This window comes from Myotis davidii, unplaced genomic scaffold (assembly GCF_000327345.1).
Source record: "Myotis davidii unplaced genomic scaffold, ASM32734v1 scaffold404, whole genome shotgun sequence".
In the NCBI taxonomy this organism is placed as follows: Eukaryota; Metazoa; Chordata; class Mammalia; order Chiroptera; family Vespertilionidae; genus Myotis; species Myotis davidii.
The window spans coordinates 3,413,611-3,427,397 of record NW_006295824.1 but is presented as its reverse complement, the minus strand read 5'-3'; the positions used below and the strand labels follow the sequence as shown (position 1 = coordinate 3,427,397).

At 37.9% G+C, this 13,787-nt stretch overlaps 1 pseudogene; it reads right to left on the bottom strand.

The window, feature by feature from the left end:
* Window positions 1-2,408: 2,408 nt before the first annotated feature.
* LOC102763996 lies at window positions 2,409-3,063 on the bottom strand (annotated as a pseudogene).
* Between the last annotated feature and the right edge of the window lie 10,724 nt (window positions 3,064-13,787).

Here is a 13,787-nt window from a genome sequence, read left to right as displayed (position 1 = left end):
TGAAACAAAGGAATGATTCTTTAGTTCCTCATTCAATAAATGTGTAATAGGCAGAGACCTGTGAGTCTTTTAAAGTTTTATTTGCTTTGAGTGTCATGAGGTGTTAGAAGACATAATATTCTAATTTATGCCCATGTTCACTTTGAAGGATACATATAATTCTCTTTTTAGTGAATCCCATTTTGCTCCTTTTCACCTTTTGAAAATGTCATGTGCAACCTTTTAAAATTAAAGACCACAGGGCTCATAGGAGCCTCACACCACATAGCAGAGGCAAATTGCTCTGAGCTATTATACTGTAGAGTATCTATCTGCTACCTACCAAGAGAGGTTATATGGAGTCACACGCTGGAGATTTTTTTAAAAAAGAAAAGGGTGGGTGCTGTGTTCTTGAAATGCCTTCACAGCAATTCTCTTTGGAAGAAGAGGAAAGAACAGACTCATTTCATGAGGCTGTTCAAGTCATGAGCTGGTTCCCAGCTGGACCACTGTCTTCACTGGACAGCTAGCAGGCATGGCAGCCTGTCCTGTGACTCCTGTCCACATCCCCTTTGTTCTCCATCTTCCCCATGTAACTGCACCAACAGTAATGCATTGTACATTTCATGTTTCTGGGAAGTGGCATCTTAATTTGTTTTCAAGGCTGAGTAAATGGAATCATCATCATTATTCCATCTAATCCAGAGATTTTTAAATCTTCAAGAATTGGTTAAACCTTCAGGGTATTGACTTCTTCATCCTAGGTTAAACCCAGTTTGGTTCTAATTTTAGTCTTATGATCAAATTTATGATGTCTCATTCTGATCATATTTGTGTGTTAGTTATTTGCTTGACTCATTTGAAAACTTTAAGGATTAAAGAATTTGAAAATGCACTGTGGTACCTCTGTAGTATGAAAGTTGCCCTTCTTGCAGATTATTCTATTTTCCCATACCTATTTTAAAAATTTCCCTATTCTTTTGTTAAGAGATGTGCTTATTCTCATTGTATGAACTTTGGGAAAAAAGAATTTTCCTACTGATAAAAATTAAGTTTCTATGGTTTAGTACAAATTTAGTGCCAGGATTCTTCAAGCAGGAAGCTGATGTTTGATATTTGCACACCTGAAATATATGTGACACTATAGAGAATCAGGAGTGTTAATTCCTCAAGAAAGGGATTTCTTAAGAGAAAGTATATGCTGGTTCTAGGATGCAGTCTCATGCCTTATGTAACCAGTAGATGTTTGGGTTTCTAAGCTTACATTTGTGCCTTGAAATTAATACTTGTGTTTTTTAAAAGATGATAGTTCAGGATTTTACCACTTCTCAATCTATTACAAATTCAAACTCTGAACCAAGAAAGGGTGACTGTGTTTTATGCACTAAGTGGGTAGTTTGGTTGTTAGTTTCAGTTTTTAAGTTCTCTCCTGAAAATATTAAAAACCATGAAAATAGTTATTTTAGCAATAAAGAGAAATAGTAGCAAGCTTATTTTTTCATTCTTGGAAGTTGTCCAGGAAACAATTTAAATATATTTTGAAAGTACTTTAATGTTTATATTATCATTTTACTATATATATAGTACCATATATCAAATACACCATAGGGTCCAAAAGACAATTAAGATTATATCCTTTCATAATGAGGCATATTTAAAAGTTTGGATTTGGGTAACTTCCTCAACTTGATAAAGAGCATCTACAAAAAAACCTATAGCTAATGTCTTTGTTAATAGTGAGAATTAGATACTTTTCCCTAATATCAGGAATAGGTCAAAGATTTTCCTCAATGTTCTTGTAGAAGTCCTAGCAATAGAATGAAACAGAAAAGGAAATAAAAGGTATACAGATTTATATCTCAGAAGGATAGAGAAATAATTTTTAATTACAAGTTTTCTAAAGCAAATGGTGTAAGAAAAGGGAGGTGAGGCACCTAGAGTCAGGAAGAAGCCTGTCTAAAGTTCAGTCAAGTTGAGGAAAACATTAAGGCCATCTCGATTACGTTCTTGTCTTGTTCCTCTCGTTCCAGAAATGGGACTTATAAGGAGCTCAAGTTCTATGTGTGAATCCTATTCTTTCACTTGCTAAGATTCTGACCCTAATGTATGGACGCTCTTTTTCATTAGAGAACATTTATACAGAAGGGTAAAAGTGTGAGGCTGGGAAAGACCTATAGAGTTGTGGGGTTGGTTTTGTTTAGTTTTTTTGTTTTTTACAAAATACAAATAAAAGTTTATTATATAGAATTAGGCCTTTAAAGTCCATAGTTACCTAAGGCTAAAGAAAGACTAGGTCATTTTTAAGAACCTGCACAAAAATTCCATTTTCACTTCCTCTCACCCTCAACTATTAAAATGGCCTGACCACATGTTATCAAAACAAACACTATAAATAACACCAAGTCCTTTAAAGACAACTTTCCCAAACGTTATTTCTTAGCATAGGTGATCTTCGTGGGATTACACGGTGTGATCTTAAATCCTTGTGAAGCTTCCCTGACAGCTCCAGCCTGTCCATCATTTTCAAATTCAACAAATGTAATGTCATGCCTCTCAGGTACCAAACATACCTCCTTGAAGCCAGGGAACTGATTAAACAGCATGGGTAACATCATTTCATTAGTCTCTCCTGGTAAATTATTAAGGAAAAACTATAGTTTGGAGGATAATCAGGTGCCTGAGAATGTGATGTCGCATCTCCTTGGGTGTTAGCTGAATTTGGTGTTACCTGACCAGGCTTTTTATTTGTGGTTATGGCTGTCTGTCCCACAGTTTTGGCTTTTTTCTCTTCTTTGTCATCAAAAATGCCACGTGTTTTAGATATTATATCGGAATTTGTTTTTGCACACTGGATTTGCATTGGTTTACCACCAAATGGAAGTCCTTGTAACTGTCGGAAGGCATTCTTGGATGAGCCCAATTCTTCAGATATACCAAAGGCTTGCTACCTCATCTTCATGCTCTTTAATACCACAGTACCTACCACATGCCCAAGTCAGAAAACAGATCATATAGGGGTCTCTTCAATCTTCTTTTTAAAATTTTGTCATTGATATAAATTGTGTGGTTTTGTCTGACATCCATCTTTTGGGTAAAACTCTTCAAGTAGTCTGAGGTCTGGTACTGTTCTTTAAGAACCGAAAGCCCCAAAGGAGTCTTAATAAGTATTGGAAATATGATATTGTCCCAAACTCCTAATAGGCATTTAAAACAAAACCAAAACTCTTCAATAAAATTAATAAGAAATTGCAATGTTTTGATTTTGCACATGATTTCTGTTTTAATGCTATTTCTAAAATATTAAATTTTAAATTATTACAAAAAAATTGATGCTGGTTCCCCTGGTTAGTGGGAGCTTCAAACTTTGCTACCTGTTGCATGGTCTGCACTGAAGAACAGTCTTTGTAGGGCTGGTGGCCCAGCTACTTTGGATTGGCCTCATATTTTGGTGACAGCGGATCATTCATATTTTATCCTGTGCCATTTATCCAAAATTATGGATCCAATATTGCCTCGTTTCCTTAAAAGAAACTTAGAGTTTGAATCATGGATGTACTTTTCCTCCAATTTTCTTTCTTGAGTTGCATACAAGGAAAGCATTATCACTCAAATATGCTTTTAATCATCTTGTCCATAACATTATCAGCAATCGGAACAGATTTGTAATTTGAGAGCCATATGCAAAAAAAAGATATCTTGGGATATATTCCTAGAAGTGGGATCACACAGCTAGAAACACTAATCAGAAAGGATTTATGCACCCCTATGTTCGTAGCAGCACAATTTACCATAACTAAGATTTGGAAACAGCCTAAGTGCCAATCAGCAGATAAGTGGATTAAAAAACTGTGGTGTCTATAGTATACATATAAGCCTAACCAATGGACACAGACACCAGGGGGATGAGGGCATTAGTGGGGGATGGGGAGCAAATGGGGGATACGGACACATATGTAATACCTTAATCAATAAAAAAAGAACAGCTATCTTGCTTTACTGAGAAAATAGACAATTTTGTAAAATATTGGTACTTATCTGTCAAAATGGGCCATTATATATTGAACTACAGTAAGAAGCAGCCACTGGGCACCTTCAATACCTTTCATTTATGCTTTAATGAATTAAAAAAAATCTTGTGTAAGACTGATCCAAATTCTGCTATATTTTAATTTATCTTGGACAAAACTGGGTGAATATTAATCAGGACAATACAAGTTGAAGAATAAATTTAGAATGCATAGTGAAGACAAATGTATTTTAATGTATTTTCTTAAATGATGCATTTTTATTAAATTTATTTCTATGTAAAAAATTTATCAAACATCAAGAAAACGGCGAGGAAGATGAGGATAGAAAACTGTGTGGATTATCTTTTTCTCTCCACTGACTTCATATGCTGGGTGGCTTCTAATACAACCGACATGAAGGCTGTCCTATTACCTGCTCTTAGGATCCATTATTCTGTGTGGAACATTCAAAATGCAGGAGGCTTTTCATATGTTGGAATAACTATAGAACTCATGGTCAGAAAACTTGGTTTTAAATTCTTGCTCTATAAATTATGTGACCCTGGATGAGTTATGGAATCTTTCTGAGCCCTCAAATTCTCACCTGAAAAAATGAGAATAATAAAAATATTTTTGTGTTCTCCGTTACAAAGTCGTAATAAACAGCAAATAATTTAATGTATTGGAAGATGCTGCAAACCAAAATGCACCATCAAGGATTATTACTTATGCTTCAGCGCATACATGGAACGTAGTCTGCGTTCACTGTATTTTCAGAAACTAACTCTCCATCATGTTGACATTTGCTAATTTTAAATCATGTTGCAAATGAATGGCTCAGATTGGAACACCTGCTATCATCATTTTTTAAAGAAAATGACTATCATTTGATTTACAAGAACATTTTATCTTAATAAGTTCAGTTCAGCATTTATTAGCATGTATTAGCCTGAAATTTTCTGAACAGAAAATGATATCTAATTCTGTTCTCAGATATCAGAGTATCAACCATATTACAACACTATACTTAGTAGGAATTGCTGGCCTCAATAATTCTTATTATTTTCCCAGAAGTACTTTATAAAATATAGGGTTTGAAAATAAAGGAGAAAAGCAATAGTGTGGCTCAAGAGAAAACAAACCTTTTGGCATCATAGTTCTATATTATCTAAGTAGGATTTCAGCATTTTCTAGGAAATAACCTACTGTGAATCACTTCTCCCATTTTATGTTATAAGAAACAATATAGCCCTGACTGGTTTGGCTCAGTGGATAGAGCGTCGGCCTGCGGACTGAAGGGTCCCAGGTTCAATTCCGGTCAAGGGCATGTACCTTGGTTGCAGGCACATCCCCAGTAAGGGATGTGCAGGAGGCAGCTGATCAATGTTTCTCTCTCATCGATGTTCCTAACTCTCTATTCCTCTCCCTTCCTCTCTGTAAAAAATCAATAAAGTATATTTTAAAAAAAACCCAAACAATATAGCTTGGCTGGTGTGGTTCAGTGGTTGAGCATTGATCCATGAACCAGGGGATCATGGTTCAATTCCAGGTTGGGGCACATGCCAAGATTGTAGGCTTGATCTGTGGTGGGTTGCATGCAGGAAGCAGCCGATCAATGATTCTCTATCATCATTGATGTTTCTATCTCTCCCTTTCCCTTCCTCTCTGAATTAATAAAAACATATAAAAATATTTGTTAAGAACCAAAAAACATGAGACATATTACAGGACAGTTTCTAAAAATGAACACAAATTCTCATTATTTCCAAAATAAACAAAATAATTTTTATTTAAAAAGTTATATTTTTTGGATTAGGTATTGCAAAGAAAGGCTGTGAAGACATCACAGAATTCATACTTGCTCTCATGCAATGAGCATTTATGAAGCATGGCACTATCCTAGATTTTAAAGGGGAAGGGAAAGAAAGGAATTTTTGGCCACTGCCCAAGCAATGCAGTTGGTTAGGAAGGTATAGGCATGAAAAAAAAAATGTTCAGTACTGTGTGATTCTTGGCTAAAATAAGCAATCTAATTTAAAATTCTATATTTATTTAGAGCAAGTAAGCATTATGTTAGAGGGAGACACTAGAATAAATGTGGTAGCTGAGTTGAATATGCACATGATTTGAAAAGAGGGAATAGAAGATAAAAGAGGTTGCAAAATGGAGGAGCCACACAAGCAGACTGTACATCAGAAAGGAGAAAGATTTATGAAGTCCCATTCTTTAAAGATTGTATTGTGCTTCGCTGCCTACCTAGACTTAATGGTTTTATATCTTTGAAAACATGATTGTGTTAAGTGGAGAAAATTTAAAGAGCCATTGGAAAAATTCATTATCGTGTTGCCCTTAAACAGGACTAAATGGAACCTGTTCATTTTCCTTATTTTAAACCTCCTTAAAGGAAGACCAGTTCAACCTCATACTTCATAGTGACTGTCATTGTTTTCACATAAACATTTGCTTTGGCTCACCTTGAAACATCCTACGCGTGTGTTTTGAAGTATATTTTCTAAACTGGAAACCTCAGAACTTGTGAATAGCTTCTAAAGTGTGACATTGAAATAATACTATACTTTTTAAATTATTTTGTTTCTCCTGAATACATTCTACTGTATAGTGGTTCCTGAAAACTGTGCTGAATAAGATTAAACAAAAACAAACACTTGTTTTGTCTCCTAAGTATTATCCTTTAAAGGGCCTGATAGTCTATGATACTTTTTCTCTTAACATTGCTTAGCATTTTTTTTGTTTTATTGCTTAAAATATTACAAAGAGTAGTACATATGTCTCCTTTTTGTTTTCCTCCTTGACCTTCCCCAGGCCTCCCCTACCCCTTAATGTCTTGTGTTCATTGGTTATGCTTATATGCATGCATACAAGTCCTTTGGTTGATCCCTTAGCATTTTTAAAATTGTTGACACTTTTACAGATGTCCCTCATTCCTTCCCCCCCATTTTGTCTACCTCCAACCAGCCCTCCTCCCTCCCCTCTTTTGGCCATCACTACGCTGCTGTCTGTGTCCAATTTTCAGTAACAGTATGGCTGAAAGTACAATCGATGGCCCCTCTTATGCACAGAGGATAAGTTCTAAGACCCCCAGTTGATGCCTGAAAACTCAGATAGTTCTGAACACTAATCACTTTCCCCAACTCTCCTGGGAATGTGGCAGCAGCTTTTTCGCTGGCAGATACTGCCTCTCCAGGAATTTTTACATTTTTTAGTCCAAACCTATTCCTGATCTGTGTGACCATCCTGTACTTGCAATAAGGGGCTTGGTCACTCATTTCAGGGGATTCCTTGCTGAAGTCCAAGCTCAGTGCTTTCTGAAGCAACATGTTCCCATAATGAGGACACATTCCCTGTTCTCATCCTCCACAGGTACATTTAATGCCTTTTCCATCTTAACTAAGCACTTACCGTGCACTGTGACTGTAACGTTTGGAGTTTGAAGGGTGATAGCAAAACTAGCAGGAATTCTTTTTCCTTCACAATTTCATGGATAAAAGATTCATTCTTCCCATCCATCTCAGCAACCTCAGCATACAATTCTTTTTCTTTCCTTATTAAGTCAACAACTTTCTCCTTTTCACTTAAAGGAACCACTTTACGGCTTCTCTTTGCCAACATCACTACTCTTGTGTTTTGGGGCCATTATTAAGCAAAATAAGGGTTATCTGAGCACAAGCACTGTGATTCCAAGATAGTCAATTTGATAACAGAGGGCTACTAAGTGACTAACAGATGGGAACCACTACAGCATGGATATTCCAAAGGGACCAGTCAAGTTCCGGGAGGGACAGAGCAGGGTGGTTAGAGATTTCATCACACTTCTTAGAATGACATACAATTTAAAACTTATGAACTGTTTATTTCTGGAATTTTCCATTTAGCATTTTAGACCGCAGTTAATATTTGGGAATTGAATCAGCAGAAAGCAAAACCACAAATAAGGAGAGACTGCTATATAGCATAAGCTTAAAATCAGTTGCCCCTGAAGTGCTATAAATAAATAAATAAATATTCCAAGCTTTATTCCATTTTGTCAAGAATATTCATGTCTTTCTCAATATGCATCTAAAAAAACCACAGCATCAACATACACATTCTGTAAACAGCATGAGGACAGGGAGTGCAGAAATCATGTCTTTGCTGGGGCCTTCATCTTCTGTTGGAATTTTATGAGGGGTCTAGGCATAGAGAAGGGACCTTTAGAAATCACATTTCAACCCTAAACTTTTAAGAACATCCTGAAATATAGTACTTTGTGGGTACATGTAGTTCAAGGATAAATAGAGGAGTAATTTGCCATTTGTACCAAATTAAATCAGACTTTCAGTTCAATCAAAACAGCTTGCAGCTGGATGCAATAATCTGATTTCCTGACACTCGGAGAAAAATTGAAGCCCTCCAAAAGGCCCCCTGCTGATCTTCCACATGAAATACAGCTTGCTGGCAATATCACTCAACCCCTGAATGCCTTCACATTTAATAAGCTAAAAAAATGCAAATAAAGCACAGGGTTAGCTGGAATTGGCTCTCAGGTAGTGTTTTATGAAATGAAATGAAATAACACAGCATAATTTCTCTAAAAGATCATGCTCTTATTCTTCCTCAAAGCAGCTATTTTGTTAAATATGCCATTAGATGAATTTCTGTACTAGTGTCCTGGGAGTACTGTTTTGACATTGGCTGTGTGTTAAAACATAATACAAGGCTTTGGAGAACAATTTCTAGAATTCTGTTTGAATAACTTGCTATTTTCCTAAGGTAGGTAATGAGGCAGCTAAAGGTAAATTGTAAAGTATCCATTAACTGTTGGTTATTCAAGATAGTGAGGATGCAAACGTACAGCTACATGTAGTCCTGGCACATTAGTTCAATTTGGAACAATTGGTTTTTTTTGTCTTGAGTTTTTTCTGTAAACTGTTAAAGGAAGGCCTTTCAGCAGGCTGAGTGAACTTTTTCTAGTGCCCCAGAATTAAACAATGCTGAATTAAGGACAAAGAAGCACAAAGTGATTCTTTAGAAAGACCTTTTAAAGAAAGCTTCTTACATTTAAAATGTGAACCTCCCTCTAGCTCAGTGGTTCTCAACCTTGGCTGCACATTAGAATCACTTGGGAATCTCTTCAAAATCCTGATGTCTGGGCCTCATCTTCCGGAAATTCTGTTTCTTTGTTATGGGGTGGGGCCACAACATTAGTAACAAAGAAACAGAATTTCCGGAGGATGAGGCCCAGAAATCAGGATTTTGAAAAGATTCCCAAGTGATTCTAATGTGCAGCCAAGGTTGAGAACCCTGCTCTAGGTCTTATAATGAGGTTTTTAAACCTTCCTTTATCACCAGTCTTACACTCTTCTGAGTAAGCACAACATTTAGGGGAGAAGCAGAGGATCAATGGAGGACATTGTTCGGATGGAGATCCTCAGCATAGGGATGCTGGGATTTCCCCTCCCTTCCTTCGGGGGCAGGAAAAGAAGTGCTCAGCCCCTTTCTATTCAACATCCCAACAGGAAACAGATGGCACGCTCAAGTAGGGCGGTTGAGGAATGATTAGTGAAGGGACTATTTACAAAGGTGTGAACAGAGCTAAGGGAAGCCAACAAGACACAGTGAATCATCTGGCTTTACCCACAGTGGGAAGCTCTAACCACCACTCGCCCAAAGAGAGAGGAGAGGAAAGGGTTGCTAGAACCCAGAGCTGTGGCTGGAGAGGAGGGCAGCCTGCCAGGACCCATGGTCTTCTGAAGAGGGACACAGTCATTGGAAATGGGGGCCCCAGCAAAGGGGGGCGGATCAAGGAAATAAATACCTCAGTATCTCTCTCCAGCCTCTGATCTTGTACCAGTACCTCCCTTTGGCCCAATCCAACCAGAAACCAATGAGCAAAAAGAGCCCAGTTGAAGCTTCATGTAGAGTACAGCTTCTTAGGGACCCAGAGCAGAGAACAGAAGGTGGGAGTGGACCTGGAGGGAGGTACAGAGATTGTCCAGCCCTTCAGGAGGGGGCACTTCAGGAGACTCATTCATGACGATTGGAGAAGTCTAGAAGGAGGCAGGCTTGGGATTTTATTCCCTGGCTGGGATCTTAGCTACTATGCTGGTAGAAGAGCAAAGGCGATCCAGCTGCTCCCCACCCCTTCTCCCCCCAAGTTCTTTGGCATAAACCCAGAGGGTAATACTGGGGAGGGGGAGAAGAGGAATATTAAACCAAATATAACGTTATAATATTGCAGTGTGAAATTGTATTAGAGCTTTCTACTAACTAAAAGTCAATATGAAGTTTTAGTACTTATCTAGGATGCCATTAAGGGAGATAAGAAATGGTGGTTCAACAGAGCATGGTTGTAGTTAGTGATTGTAAAAGAGCAAAATCATTAAATGTTTGAAGGAGACCGAGTTAAGACTCTTCAGTAAATTACACTGGAAAACGGGAATAGTCGTCCACATGTACAATTTATGTGACAGTTTATGAGCTTTGGATCTATTGTGGCAACACTCCAAACAGGTGAACTCATATTCTTGACTCTGATCTCTCAGCTGAAAGACTAGGACCAACACCTCTTTACCTAGAATGCTATCATAAAATTTTTATACTTCCTCTTTTCTTAAGAATTTCTAAGTCAGATAACCCTGAGTATAGAAATACTTATGGAAACCTATAGTGTTTGATTTTTATTATCAAAGAACTTTGCATTCCTTTATTTCTGGTTTGCCATGTACCATCTCACTGTAATGTATGTGATTTATTTTTAAGCAATAATAAACTGGGGACCAGAAGAATCAAGAGGTCCTATACCCTCCTTGAGGTTGGTAGCATCCTTACAAGGCCTTCTCCCAGCACCAGGTGAGCTCTTTGGAGGTAGCTGAGATTGCTCATTAGGTGGGATAGTCCATAGTTTTGCTCACTGACTTCTATCTCCTTGACACTTGGAAGACTAAACTTTCTGCCCTCTGTGACGGAACAGAACCATGTTATTAGTTTGGGCCAATAGAACATTTGGAGTGGCATTTAAAATTTCTACACCAAAGCTTCTACCCTTGATAGTTTAGGGTTGTCATATACTTTAGCCTCTTCTCATTAACATACCCGGGAGGGGTGAAAGTTTATATGTAGGTCCTGGGACCCAAGAGACACATTTCTGTCTCAGAGATCTGTAGCCATATGATTTGCAGGCATCTGAAATCACATACCATGTTAAGATTTCTAGAGCCTCTCAGCCTGATTGGGAGCCACGTCCATGGACAGACTTACAGGGCATTAGCACTTTGACTCTTGTAAATAAAAAATGGAGAATTCTCGATTAGTCTCCCTGGGCTGACTGAAACTGATAAGACATATAAAACATCTTTTGGTAAACAGTAGTCTTTTGTCCAATGTCTTGCCTCTTAAATAAATATGAACCTATTGATTCAGCCCCCTTTGTGGTGGGGTTCTAGAAAGTTCCATTTTTTTTCTTGGACTCTTCTCAATTCCTTTTCAGTATGAAAGCAAAGGTGAAGCTGTCTGGTGTTAGGATTGTCTCCAGGATTGTCTCTTCGGGCATCTGTGCCTCTGCTCCCACTCTCCCAAATCCATGGTGACAACCAAGTCAGGACCAAAAGTTCAAAAGCCCGTAGGAAAGCTGCAGAGCTCACTAAAAACATCAGACATTTTTTGGGGGGAAAAAAGTAATGAATTATTTTGCAAAACCACTATTTTTCAAAAATAGTCTAAGTTTTGTCATCTTGAACTACTCAAAACCATCGGGCAACATCCTTCAGTTCTTTAAATATTACTTTCTATTCTTATACCAATTATGTACAGACATACTGTCCTTTTAAAAAGTAGTTCAATATCACATTAACCTCACTTTTGATTACCACCATTAGTCTGAGTTCTCGCTTGGCCTATTTTGGAGGCAACACTATCAGGAATTTTTATGATTTTTAGAAGCTAAAATTTAACACAGGTTCTCCTCACACAGACCCTTTTTGGATAATTTTTCTGTCATTCAGAATTCCCCATACATGTGCCTGTTGGTTAGGTCCTATGAGTATTTTTGCAATTGAGAACCTTGTTTCCTCTCTGGAGTTTGACCTGTTGGTGCTCATGTTACCTGTTAACACTAATCCTCCTCTGGAATGATCCCCTCATATTTCTTGTCACTTGATGAATCCCAACTCCAATCTGAATCTCATGTAATCCCAGCCTTAGACTATTACGATTACTTGTCTGGAAGGAGCTCCTTTTAAAAACCTTCCTTTCTTGGGGAGAATAGAGACTGCGAGAGGGATCAGGCCAGGCTGGGGGCCCCCCCCCCCCCCCCCCCCCAGCAATCCCAGCTACAATGCTGAGTCATTATGTGATAGCTTGACCCTTTCTCTTACCAATAGTGTCAGTGACTTGGTAATGAGGGACACACAGAATCCAGTGTTCCAAAGGGGAAAAAATGAATGTATATTCTCTGCATTTGACTATGTCTTGATCACATTTCATGGTGACCAAATACCCAGTTTAGAAATGTGGTGGGATAGAGCAGCAAATGTAAAGACAGATCCTCAACTTCTAACCCTTCTTCCTATTTTTTACTTCATCTGTCTTCAAGAGAGGAGGCTTTTAAAAACGAATTTCACTATATTTGAGGTTGATGCCACCTAATCTCCCCAAATGTTAACTTATCTAGCAGCAATGGTCAGCTTCCACTCTGGAGTCAAAGGCAGAGAGTTACCTTCAGTCACTTGACTCATATAATCAATGACACATCCTCCCAAAGGATGGCCCTGCCGGTAAGGCTCAGTGTCTTTCTTTTTTCTTTTTCCATTTTCTTAAAGTAACTTTTATTTATTTTTTATTGCTTAAAGTATTATAAATAGTAGTACATATGTCTCATTTTTTTTCCAATTGACATTCCCCCAGCCTCCCCTACCCCCTGGCACATGCCCTCACCCCCCTCCCAGTGTCTTAATTTCTAATCCATTCATCTGCTAATGGGCATTTAAGCTGTTTCCAAATCTTAGCTATTGTAAATTGTGCTGCTATGAACATAGGGGTGCATATATCCTTTCTGATTGGTGTTTCTATTTTCTTGGGATATATTCCTAGAAGTGGTATTGCTGGGTCAAATAGCATTCTTAAATCCTGCTGCTCATAAGGACTTCAGATGTCTTGAAGCCAGTGCCGTAGCATTCTGAATAAGGCTTTAACATTTGTGAAGATTGTCTCCAATCTTTTCTTATAAAATTGCTCTATGGAGATATTCTGACACATGATTAAAAAATATTAGTTCCTCTGGCAGGGAAAAGAGGCAAAGAGTTTAGTATGATAAATAAGGAATCAGAACTTATTATTTTCTGAATCTTTTCTAGTTGTCAGGAACTTCACTGTTCGTCAAATTTCTCCATCTCATTTACCTGGGACTACTCGGAAGGCTACCCACCCTGGCAGCCTCTGTGTCGGTGGGGCTTGGGATTCCTTTTAACCATCCTTTCATGGGGGAATGAGGTTAAGGAGGAATGGGATGCAAACAATTATTAACATATTTCTTATTAACACAATTTCAATTGCAACCCCAATACCGCATCTTACATCTATCATTTTGGCTTTAGATTTCAGTTCCTCTGACCCTGAATTTCAGATTCTGCTTTTGCATTGCTTCCTGGTGTCTGATTTCTTCATTTGTATTAGCTCTTTCTGCTATGTCCCTATCTCAGCTTGCTAGCCTCCTAGTCAAAAGTCCTAACCACTGCTTATTGTAAACAAACAAGCAAACAAACCCTAAACTCTTACCTAACTTCCTTTTCCTAAATGTGTTACCTG